This window comes from Colias eurytheme, chromosome 21, assembly GCF_061535395.1.
Source record: "Colias eurytheme isolate Ceu_HAF_F1 chromosome 21, ilColEury1 Martin Lab GWU primary, whole genome shotgun sequence".
Taxonomy (NCBI): Eukaryota; Metazoa; Arthropoda; class Insecta; order Lepidoptera; family Pieridae; genus Colias; species Colias eurytheme.
This window is the reverse complement of record NC_143000.1, coordinates 688,677-701,472: the sequence shown is the minus strand read 5'-3', so window position 1 is coordinate 701,472 and position 12,796 is coordinate 688,677.

Below are 12,796 nucleotides of genomic sequence, written 5' to 3'. Positions count from 1 at the left end.
CTCCGCGCGGTTTCACCCCCGTGGCTCCACTCCTGTTGGTCGTAGTTTGATGATATATAGCCTATAGCCTTCCTCGATAAATGAGTTATAGTAGTAATAGTACCGTAAGAATTTTTCAAATCGGTCCAGTAGTTCCCGAGATTGGCGCGTTCAAACAAACAAACAAACTCTTCAGCTTTATCGTAGTATATTATTATTAGTCTGTGGCTTTATAATATTTGTATAGATTTCTACATTTACAATTTTAATAAAGATATTTTTAATTCACAGCAGTCTCCGAAGCGGTTGGAATCGATCCTTCGATTGGAACATTCAGACCGAAGTCCATGAGAATGCGCAGGCCGTGTTTATTACATAAATAAAATAATAAATTGTCTATGGTCTATTTTATTTCCTTAAGTAGTATTAGAAAATGTAGCTTACTTTCAACTCTAAACGTGAAAGTTGGTTATTTTGTTTTATTTTTGTTACTGAAAACTACTGAACGGCTTTTGATGATACCTTGCAGTTGTGTAGCTTATGTACCAGATTAACATAAGCTGTATCTATATATGTACTTGCTTTTTTCAAGGATACGTTTTTTAATTTATTTTGGACTATTATCTACTTAACTAGATATTGCATACATTAAAATATTTTTTTTTCTTGATCACGTAATAGTACAGCGTGTAACCACTTTACATAAATAAAATAATCACCTTACACATGTAATAAGCTAATTAAATAAGCAACTTTCTATAATCCAACACACACAAAGAATCCATGATATTTTTAAACACGCACTTTAATTGCATAAACGCCCTCATTATTTCAATTAACTGTTGAAAAGCCACACCTAAAATATAAACAATACATCCATCACCATTATTTGTAAGTGATTTAATAATTAAATTCTCCATATAAATATTCACGATGCGCGTTGGTGATAGCATCGTTGCATGAAATGAAATTGGTTATGGTATGGCCACACTGGATGTAATTACATTGAGGTTTTTAATTATTCACAATATTTAAAACCTACGGAAGGTAATTTGCATTGATGTTCCTTATCAAAACTATGGGGTTGTATCTAGCTCATATGTACCTATAAAAAATAATGGTTGTAGGCTGGAATAAAATCCTACTATGTATTATAAATGCGAAAGTTTGTGAGGATGGGTGGGATGGATGGGTTTTGTTTCTCTGATGACATTTGGTACGTAGGTAGCTTTTTAATTCTACAAAATGATTCATTGTACCTAGTATCTTAAAAGTACAAGTTCTTTGAAAAGCTTTACCGCGGATATTAAATTTTACTTCTCTTTCCTAAGCATTAATTGGCGAACATAACAAATCCGCAAGTGTGGCCACACGTTAAATTTCGCGGCATTCTTACAGATATCGATCGCGATGGACAATCGTTCATTACGGGTCATAACTTTTAATTAATTCGCGCTCTTTCTGTTAATGAGTCAACAATGGTCGCTCAGGGCTAAGAGCGTTTCGTAAAAAACTTTATTGAGACAATTTAGCGCAGATGTGCCGACCTTAACGGGAATGGAGGTGTCATTGCAAGTTCTGAAAGTGAAATGTCAAATGAAAATGCAAGTTAATTGGCTTTTGAATTAAGTTGGATTTATGAGTGTGTAAGTTTGTAAGGATTTGTTGTTGTAATTTGTTGTTTTATACCTAAATACAATTTAGGGTTCATGCATTATTTTTCAGGTTTTTAAATTGCATCCATGCATAAAAAAACAATAAATGCAATTTATTGCTGATTATTTTTTTACTGTCCGATGCTTTTCTATTAAAAAACAGTAGAGTGGCTAAATGATTGGCATATAGCTAAGAACGGTTAAAATTAAATAAGGAAATCTATATAAATAACAATTTCTTATAAACAGATAAGAATTACGATATTATTTAATTGATAAATAAATAAGAAATATAGTTAATAAGTACATATTAATAGCGAAAAATTTTAATATGCATTATGAAGTAGGTAGTAAACTAATAAACATTAAAATAAAAGTAAACAAAACCACTTCAACTCTACAGTTCTTAAAACCACACTTCGTAATCACTACAAAGTTGCTTTGAAAGTCCCAACATAGTTTTTCCCAGTTTAAATGGGTCAAAGAGACGTCACAAAATGTCGGCTGAGCTTTTCATTGGCTGAATAGATAATACAAACACTGGTAAAAGAGAAAAAAGGTTTTATTATGAATGATTTATGAAAAGGATAGAAAAAGGCCGTTGTTATATGGATGCTACGGTTATTCGTAGCACAGAATACTCGAATCACGTATTATATATTATTTTCCAGTATATCTAATCGGTCTAGTCGTTGATATTAGCGCGTTCAAACAAATAAAACTTAAATTATTTTTTTTTTTTATTAAGTAGATATATTTTCCTAATCCTATTGGAGACCAATCCACCTAGCCAAAAATCATTTAAATCCGTTCAGCCAATAAGCAGCTAAAAATAGTGTAACTAACAGTCAATACAACTTTCTTTTATACACATAAACGATATAATTACGAAGGATTTTTTTATAATATAAAAATATTACGTAATGTTAGCTGTACATATTTTCATATCACTACATAGTATAAAACAAAGTCGCTTTCTCTGTCCCTATGTCCCTTTGTATGCTTAAATCTTTAAAACTACGCAACGGATTTTTATGCGGTTTTTTAATAGATAAACTGATTCAAGAGGAAGGTTTTAATGTAGGTATAATTTATAAAGTTTTAGACAAAGCGAGCGAAGCCGCGGGCGGTAAGCTACATATATCTCTACACTTCTTGACGAGCATCTTGAACTTAATTTACTTACCTATCTATAAATATCTGACTGTGATCTCCGACGTTTAAAATCGTATTACTAGTATATCTGTGGTATTATATCGATTGCATCTTTAACAATATGCACTGAAGAATGTTTACGCTATACTTACCAAAACTTAAGCGTAGTAATATTACAAAATGCAAGATTTTTCTAACATTAGAAGACAAAGCAGATAGTGTACAATAATACCAAAAAGCATCATTTGTATAGCAGGCGGTTTTATTGTTGTACAGTAATCTCTACCAGGCAACCTGGTATGTATGAAGTTCATTTGAAGTTTTTGAGGATCTCTAATTCACGGAAAAAAACTTGACGGATTTTGATGAAACTTTACAATAATAAAGGTTATACATCATATTTAATACATGAACTATAGAAATAATTGGATTTACCCAAATATTCAAATTTCAGCCGCAGGTGAAACCGCGCGGCACAGCTAACTAATATACAAATACCAAGACAAATACCTACACTAAATGCAATTGAACAATGACTATTACTTGTATACGTAGTAGGTATATTATTTTTACAGCCGTACAAATAAAAACTTACTTATTCAAACCTTATGCAATTAATAGATATGATAAGAATAAATAAAGAATAAGGATGTCATAATTTCTTACAAATAAATTTGGAATAACGTCGATGTAACTATGCTCACGCTATGCAATAGGCGCGGAGCGGCAACGTAGCAATTCATTCACAAAATTATGAAAAACATTGAAATTGTCTACGGTTAAACCTTGGTGCTGTTATTTTGACGCTCGTTTGACTTCGTCGAATTTGTTGTGAAGTTTCATCATACGATGTTCTGTTTATTTATTTTTTAAATATTTATTTGAAATAATTTAAATATATCATTAAATATGCAAGCAAATGAAAGAGAACGCTATCCAATATCCGGAGAACAGAAGATAAACCCACCTTGAGATTGAGAGTTGCCAAATAACTGGTACTCAAAACATACAACTCGGCTTAGAAGATTTATATTTTCAACGAAAGTTTATATTATTGTGATAAGTTAAGAAATAAGTGTTTTATGTATGTATGGTTTGGCGCATGTCGTAAATAAATAAATCATTATAAATATCAAAAGGGTTTTTCATAATTTCGTATATTTTGACATTTCATACAAAATTTTCCATTTCAATAGGTACGTAATGAAATTATTAATTTGCTCAACTTTTTCTACTTCTCGTTGCTATTATCTCAAATTTAGATTGAAAATTGGTTCTAAAACTTGTAAAACACAGCACAATGTACTAAAAGATACGTTATAACTCAGTTATGTCAGACTTATACTAGGGTGGTAGCCGGAATAAGGACGAAATAGCATTAGTATGAATACTTATTACGAAGTTATACTAGGTTTCATTTATTACGTGTTTATTTGTATGATTTTTCCTTTTTCTTAGTTTATTCTTTTCATAAAATGTTATAACTCGTTTATTTGTACGGCTGTTAGTCTGTGCTATTACATAGATGAAGATCGTAGAGGATATAATAAAGACTACGCTTATATTCCTGATTTAATGTGTCATTGGAATTTACGCGGGAAGAACCTGTTTCAGCTAGGTATACCTATACAGCCGTACAAATAAAAACTTGCTTATTCAAACCTTATGCAATGCATAGATATGATAAGAATAAATAAAGAATAAGGATGTCATAATTTCTTACAAATGGAATAACGTCGATGTAACTATGCTCACGCTATGCAATAGGCGCAAAGCGGCAACGTCGCAATTCATTCACAAAATTATGAAAAACATTGAAATTGTCTACGGTTAAGCTTTGGTGCTTCCGTCGAATAATGTATAAAACTACCATTTGAAAAACGTATTCTAATTGCCCGTATTTGACAGTTTACGTGACATTTTAATATTATCGTGTAATACTTTATTGGACGGATAAGTTTTATCCAAGCATTGAAAAATCGGCCCTAAATATGCAAGCAAATGATAGATAACGCTATCCAATATCTGGAGAACAGAAGATAAACCCACCTTGAGATAGAGAGTTGCCAAATAACTGGTACTCAAAACATACAACTCCAGGCTTAGAAGATTTATATTTTCAACGAAAGTGTATATTATTGGGATAAGTTTAGGTTGTAAATAAATAAATCATTATAAATATCAAAAGGGTTTTTCATAATTTCGTATATTTTGACATTTCATACAAAATTTTCCATTTCAATAGGTGTCACAAGGTACGTAATGAAATTATTAATTTGCTCAACTTTTTCTACTTCTCGTATTACTCTCATTGCTATTATCTCAAATTTAGATTGAAAATTGCTTCTAAAACTTGTAAAACACAGCACCATGTACTAAAAGATATGTTATAACTAGGTTATGTCAGACTTATACTAGGGTGGTAGCCGTAATAAGGACGGAATAGCATTAGTATGAATACTTATTACGAAGTTATACTAGGTTACATTTATTTCGTGTTTATTTGTATGATTTTTCCTTATTCTTAGTTTATTCTTTGCATAAAATGTTATAACTCGTTTATTTGTACGGCTGATAATATATATCCACGATTAGTCGTAGGCTGTGGTCGTAGGCATACGTTACAGATAAAAAATGTAAAGCTACGAAGTATTTTGATTTGGTAATTAAAAATTAAAATATACTTGTATCGATAACGATGATTATTTTTGTTTGTTGCCTCGAAGAGATCGCTTCCATTTGCCTTACGTGTACATGGCCAGCGGCGTCATCTTGGTCGGATTTTTATTCTAAAAATTAGTGTTATAAATTATTATTATAAATGCGAAAGTAACTCTGTCTGTCTGTCTGATACGCTTTCCCGCTTAAACCTCTCAACTGATTTTGATGAAATTTGGTATAGACAATCTTGAGACCCTGAGAAAGAACAAAGGCTACCTTTTATTGCGAAATATGTACCATGGGCGAAGCCGGGGCGGACCGCCGCGCTGGTATATAGAACTTAGTTCATAGAGGTCATATACATCTACGTAGCCACTACAATGCAATGCTATTGACCAAAAAGGCTAAGAAAATGATGCCAGGTTCAAAAGCTAACCTATGCTATATTTAGCACACGCCTGTGCCCACATCGTGACGTCACGACAACATGACGTCATCTCACGAACTGTGACACAATGTATTGTTGTTGTTTAGTGTCCTTTTTGGTAAGTTTCCTTACGGATTGAATGGATAAAAGTTTTTTAGTTACAGGTTTTCAGAGTTCTAATGAGTAAAACGTCAATAAAACTAAAGAGGCTCAGCTAGTTCGTTATATCTTTATCGTCACAAATAACCATGTTCTATGTTTATCTATGTATTATTTTTTTTACTATGGTAAAGCTAGGCACAGTAATCTGATTCTGTGGACTTCATAGTCAGTAACATACGTATTTCCAGCACAAATATTAACTTATTTCATCCCGTTTCTATCTTACTTTTATTATCTATCAAGCTTTAAGTTCCAACTTAGAAAGTAGCCTCCTTTCACCTCCTTTCCTTTGCTTATGAAAATTAAAAAAGAAAAAGATCTGGCGGGTCCACACGATCTTTTACTGACAGTGACAGCGCGCTATTGTCAGCGCAGGGACCGGAAACGTATCGTGTCGTCAGTCGTGTGTGTTCCTATGAAAGTCCCATTGTATGCTAACTCTACACGCCATTGCTTCACTTGTACTCATTTGTAAATTAATTCATGCATGGAAATGTATTGGGGCTTAGTTATGGATATGAAAATATTAGGCCATGTTTTGATTTGTTTTTTTTTCGGTTTTGTAGGCACGTAAGATTTGCCATGAAACCTTTAGAGAACATTTAAATGTCTTCTTACCTAGACATAAATTAATGGTCTTTTGCTAATGTGTTAAACAGCTTATGCTAATTATTGTAAGCCTATTTATTATGCGAAGGCTTAGTTATAAATAATTATATTACATGTTTGTAAGTTTATACGTCTTAAGGTTTACATTTTAAGGGCTTGTGGAATGTAGGTATTATCTAAACAATAATTTTGGAGTTGGAATTTATATGATACTAGAGGTCCGCCCCGGCTTCGCCCGTGATACATATTTCGCAATAAAAGGTAGCCTATGTCCTTTCTCGGGTATCAAAATATGTCCATACCAAATTTCATGCAAATTGGTTCAGAAGTTTAGGCGTGATTGAGTAACAGACAGACAGACAGAGTTACTTTCGCATTTATAATATTAGTATGGATTAATACCTTAGATTCGCGAAACAATGCGAATATAATGTAGGTACTATATTCATATCACATTTTTCAAAGCAATCTTATTACGAGCAATCTTATTATAATATGAGTAAAATATTTTCAAGCAACATTGTGTACAATATGTAAAGTATTTTTTTTTATTTATGTTTAAGCTTCATTAAAAATTATATAATTTAGTCTTCGAAGAATCAAGACACAAGAATATAAGCTATTAATTCAGTTATTGCCTTTATTCCCTCCAAGGTTGAGAAGCCATTGTCAAGCCGATTTTCAGACCTAAGTAAATCTGACATTTATTACCTAGATGTTATTGCGATGTTATACCTATGTGATTTTAACTAAAAATAATAAAAAATATTGCTCTATATTTGTAGAAAACAATAATTATAATCATCAACAAAGTGCAATTTTACACAGGGTCCTTTGCTCAATATATCACAGAACGGGGATATAAGCCTACTCAATGATTTTAGGAATCCACATGAGTAAAAAAGTGTACCAACACAACATTCGATCTTCAAAAACGGCACACTTACGCACAGACGATTAGACGTCTGGAAAAGACATGATTTAACTATAGATATAAGTGAGCTGAGTGAGTGAGTTAAATAAATTCTGGCTAATTAGCCACACTCCCGGAGCGCTAATAACCTATCTACATCAGCTGTTTACATATACATAATATCATTGAGCCGAATTACACTGAAAATTTATGCTTACACATCTACAGTAGTCAAGTTATGTCTGACCTCATCATTTCCATTAATTAAAACAGGAAATAATGTACAAAGAAATATGTTTTTTTTTTTGCTGTATTCTCGAACGCGTGATTCTTTTAATTGAATGTCAAGTTTTAACCTCAGTTACTTAACCTAGCAAATAACATTCTTTTAAGTGGCTTATAACCATCTTTTAACAGAATTGTAAAACATTTTCTAATGGTTAGGGAGCCAGGTGCAAATTTGGTTAACTATTTCCTCTCAAGAGATAATTCGTCAGACGCATGAGAGTATAGTATTATAAAGCCTCGTGAACGTCAGCTGGCGCTCGGTTGGGGGGGTGAGCGGTTGTAGCCTCCCACGCACATAGGAAAAAAAATACATTCATTCATTCATTTCCTCTCAGCTAAAAATTTGTCAAATTGTAGCTAACCCAATATCTCAACGAAAAAAAATAGTCAGCTGGTTACAACATGGTGTATTATACGTCAGCTGGTGTCTCGAACATGAAAGTTAAATTTAAAGAAAAATTTATTTTCCGTTATTTCCTCTCAAACAAAAATTTACCTGATGATAGCTTATATGTAACTGTGGATAAATATATATGTCAGCTGGCTGTATCTTGGTGGAAAAACCGTCAGCTGATACGGGAGGCTACAACCGCTCTTCCCCCCAACCGAGCTCCAGCTGACGTTCACGAGGCTTCATAATACTATACTTTGATGCATTTTACTAATTACCGCTTGAGAGGAACTTGGTCATAAAATCTGCTGCTGGCTCCCGGACCATAACGTCAGATTATTACATAAAGCAGCAGACTACTTGACCGTAATAAAGAACCTCAAAAACTCGATGATTTTACAAACGATTTTAAAGAGAGGAAATATTTATTTTATGTTGAAGAGCTTTTGAGTTTAACTTTATTTACAAGCATCATTGAACCTTTTTTTATCAATTTACGTATGTACGTGATACTGAAAATTGACTCTTTGTTTTCACAGTGAAATATAAAAAGCAACAATTTTTACTTTTTACGCATACATTGACTGTGTGTTTTTTTAAATGGTGTCGTTTTCTGGTTTCATTTTCTTTAAGTAATTTAAATTATGTAACATGTAATAGGTATGTAATTTAATAATAAATATTAATGTAATTAACTTTGTTTCTCATGTGATTTTTATGTGTGAATAAGAACAATGTGCTTCTACAGCCATTGTATTATTGTAAAAAAAAATCTTAAATTTTTGTTTTTTTTTTTATATATTTTGTGCTTTAATAGCTTGAATAAAGTATTATAAAGTTATTTTTGCTATAAGTGACATAATATGATAAATGTTAAAAATACTTATGTAATGACGATTCGAAAGTGCTACTAAATAGTAGTCTAATGGAATAAATGAATGTTTGAGTTTGAGTTTGAGTTTGAATAGATCGTTAAAACGTGAATTTCTAAGTATTCACATAAGAGCAGTTAATGTAATTATTAAAATGCTAGGCCGATAAGTGAATCACAGTTTATTTTAAGATGACTTATATTTATATAAGTCATTAAGTATGTATGTAATATATTTAATACTTAGGTAAGTAGGTACTAGCCACAGGCTCTCATTCCTTTTATTGTTATAATACTAGCGGTCCACCCCGGCTTCGCCCGTGGTACATGTTTACGTTTTCTCTTCATAAGAACCATCCTCGTATCAAGGAATATTATAAAAAATAATTATCGATATCGGTTCAGCCTTTCTCGAGTTTTACGCTTACCAACACATTCATTTTTATTATGAAGATTAATTAAATTGGGCTAATTCAGGCAGAGACAATCAGTTCAGCCGTTCTCGACTAATAAAGGGTGTCTCTATACTCTACTATATCTCATTTATTATAAATGATTGTAGATTTTTCATTATTTCTATTGTCTTAGTATAAAGTATCTGTCGCCGCTTCGAAAGTCTTGAAATCTCTTGAAAATCTTCTCTTTGTACTTATTAATATTTACCCTTGAAGACGAATAAAAATAACAACTCGGTTAGGCTCTTATAGCCGGTTGATCATTTGTAAGAAAAAGGCCACGAAAAAGGTTTTGCTTTGAATAAATAAAACATTTGAGTGCTGCTTATTATGTGAGTTTTATGTAAGTAGGTTGAGGTGGTAAATGTTAAAAATAATATGTATATAATGACGATTCAAAAGTGCTTCTAGAAGAAGTCTAATCACTACATAGTATAAAACAAAGTCGCTTTTTCTGTCCCTATGTCCCTATGTATGCTTAAATCTTTAAAACTACGCAACGGATTTTGATGCGGTTTTTTGTAATAGATAGAGTGATTCAAGAGGAAGGTTTTAGTATATAATTTATTAGGTTTTAGACAAAGCGGGCGAAGCCGCGGGCGGAAAGCTAGATTTGAATAAATAAATGTTTGAGTTTTTAAGCTTATTTCAACATCATTGTAAAACAACGTTATAATAAGATTTTTATTGGAAAAATTATTAAAATGGTATGTTATTAATCTATAAAACTTATACTGAATTCAACACTACCGCATTGCGGTTAAATCGGTGCAAATGAACATTTTTAATTTGTGAGGATTCGTTATTCACTATCGGGCAAAGAATTTTTATGAAAAAAATATTTTTCCTAACGACAACTTTTGATATGAGAGTGCTCTAGCAAGAAAAAAATATTTAAATAAATGTGTATTTTATTTAAAGAATGTGTTCAGGGAATAATTTTAATTAAAATGAAATTTTAAATGGGTTTTTGGTTCATTCAGAAAATATAAGAATTCTTGAAATATTTGGTGGAAGATAATAGTATCAATAAATTTTTTAATCGGATAATATTTAAGCATTTAAGACCATTAATAATATCTGTTTTAGGGTTGTCGGAAGATATTAGTTTATTTAAAGATTTAATCCTAAAGTTATGTATATTTTATAGCAAATGTTTGGAAAGAATAAAAAATTAAACTGTTTCAGAATTTGTTTATGTAGAGTTGTTTAAAACTGGAAGAGAAAGAATAACTTAGATTATTTTTATAACTATATCTAGGAAATGATTGCATCCATTAAATTAACACTACATAATTTCAAAGTATGCATCTTTCTTCATCTTCATCAAACTTCTTGATCGCCCTTAAATTATAACTTTCTATGATAAGTTTCTCAACTCATAATTAAGTTTTTAAATTAAAATTGGACCCATGACAGCATGTAGCAATTCCCAACCGCTAGACAATACAATAAATTCCAACCTAATTCGGAGGGTTGTCATCCCTATACCAAAGGCTTTGTCCGCATGCGCCAATCCCTCCTAGACTCGCCTCCTGCCAGTCAGCTGTCCGACATAGACGGCATTTCGCGTTCCATTTAAAAAAAATATTCGAAACATTTCTAAACGCTGTCTAGATAAAAAATACCATAGATTATAAATTGTAGATTAATTAAGTTCAATAATACAGATTATATTATAGTGTTAGTTTTATGTGTAAGTGAGTGAAGTGTCTGAATACGTTGTGTAGACTGTTGTGATTTGTAAGTTCCTTCAAGGTAGGTTTAGCGGATCCATAACGTTTGATGCTTATTGTACCTACGAGAATAGCATCTTAGCTTTCATGGTATTGGATTTGCTACAATAAACTTTTGAGGAATTAAAAGTATTGAATAGATTGTATTGGTTTTTGTTTATTTATCGTCTGTATAGTAGAGTTAAAATGTAATATTTGTATTATAATAATACCTACTGTAAAAGTGATATTTTAAAAGAGCTTTTTTCGTTATTAATAGTTATAAGTTAAAATATTATTTTTTAATAATGTTTGTTTACATGATATTGATACGTAAATCTAATTCGATGCGATTAACATTCCATAACAGGTAGGTATTATAGCTATTAGCACAGATAAATGATAATATAAAACTCTAACTTAATCTCTACGTAATAGATAAAAGCTAACTAACATTATCAAATGTTTATAATACATAGGTTTTCTAGCTGAAACGGCAAATGTTGTTCCGTAACACCTTTATCGTTTATAAAAACAGTTCACGACCATCTCAAACCGACAGCATATTCACAAAATTTCATAAAAATCGGTAGAGCCGTTTCAGACGAGCTTGGTTAACAGGCACAGTCAATTCTTAGGTTCGATTCCTAGTACCTAAATGAACAAGAATTTAGTAATAGTAAGTAAATGTTAATGTATATTTGGTAATTTAAATCAATCGTATCGAATAAAGATGCTTTGATAGAAGCAGGATACAAAAATCTTTAATTTATAAAGGGATCGTTTAAAGGTTTGTTTTTATTACATTTTAAGCTGAATCTTTGCCACAAAGGCACGTTTATGAATAAAAAATCCGGTCAAGTACGAGTTTTCGCTCACTCTGGGTTCCGTATTAAAAATAATACAGAAATAAAATTTCTTCGAATTTACGAAGAAGCTGATTTCAATTCCTTTGAGTTTTATATAATCTATATATATAAAACTCAAAGGTGACTGATATAGTGATCTATCAACGCACAGCCCAAACAACTGGACGTATCGGGCTGAAATTTGGCATGCAGGTAGATGTTAGGACGTAGGCATCCGCTAAGAAAGGATTTCCCGAAATTCTTGCGGGAACGGGGAAAAACGGGGATGCACGTACAAAGTCGTGGGCGGAAGCTAGTTAATAATAAATTATATAAATTATGTGCTGCATACACAAGAGATTTTCCTTCGTAGAGTTCTCCTGTATAGCAATGGTAATATGAATAAAGTGCAGTTGTAGGTTGCTATTGTCAACTTCAAATTATTTTTTGAGGTCTGGACCATCTTCCAGCCCCTGACTTCGATTGCAGTCGGATATGCTTTGATCTTTGAGCCACCTTTGCTCATGTGTATGAAAATTACAAAAATTTTATACGGAACCCCAAGAAATATAAACGCCATTTAACATCACCAGGCGGCCAGGTAGTCACCCCACATCGCGTGAAAAACGTCTTTGTGTGAAAACAATGGGTTTTGTAGCGTTCGATA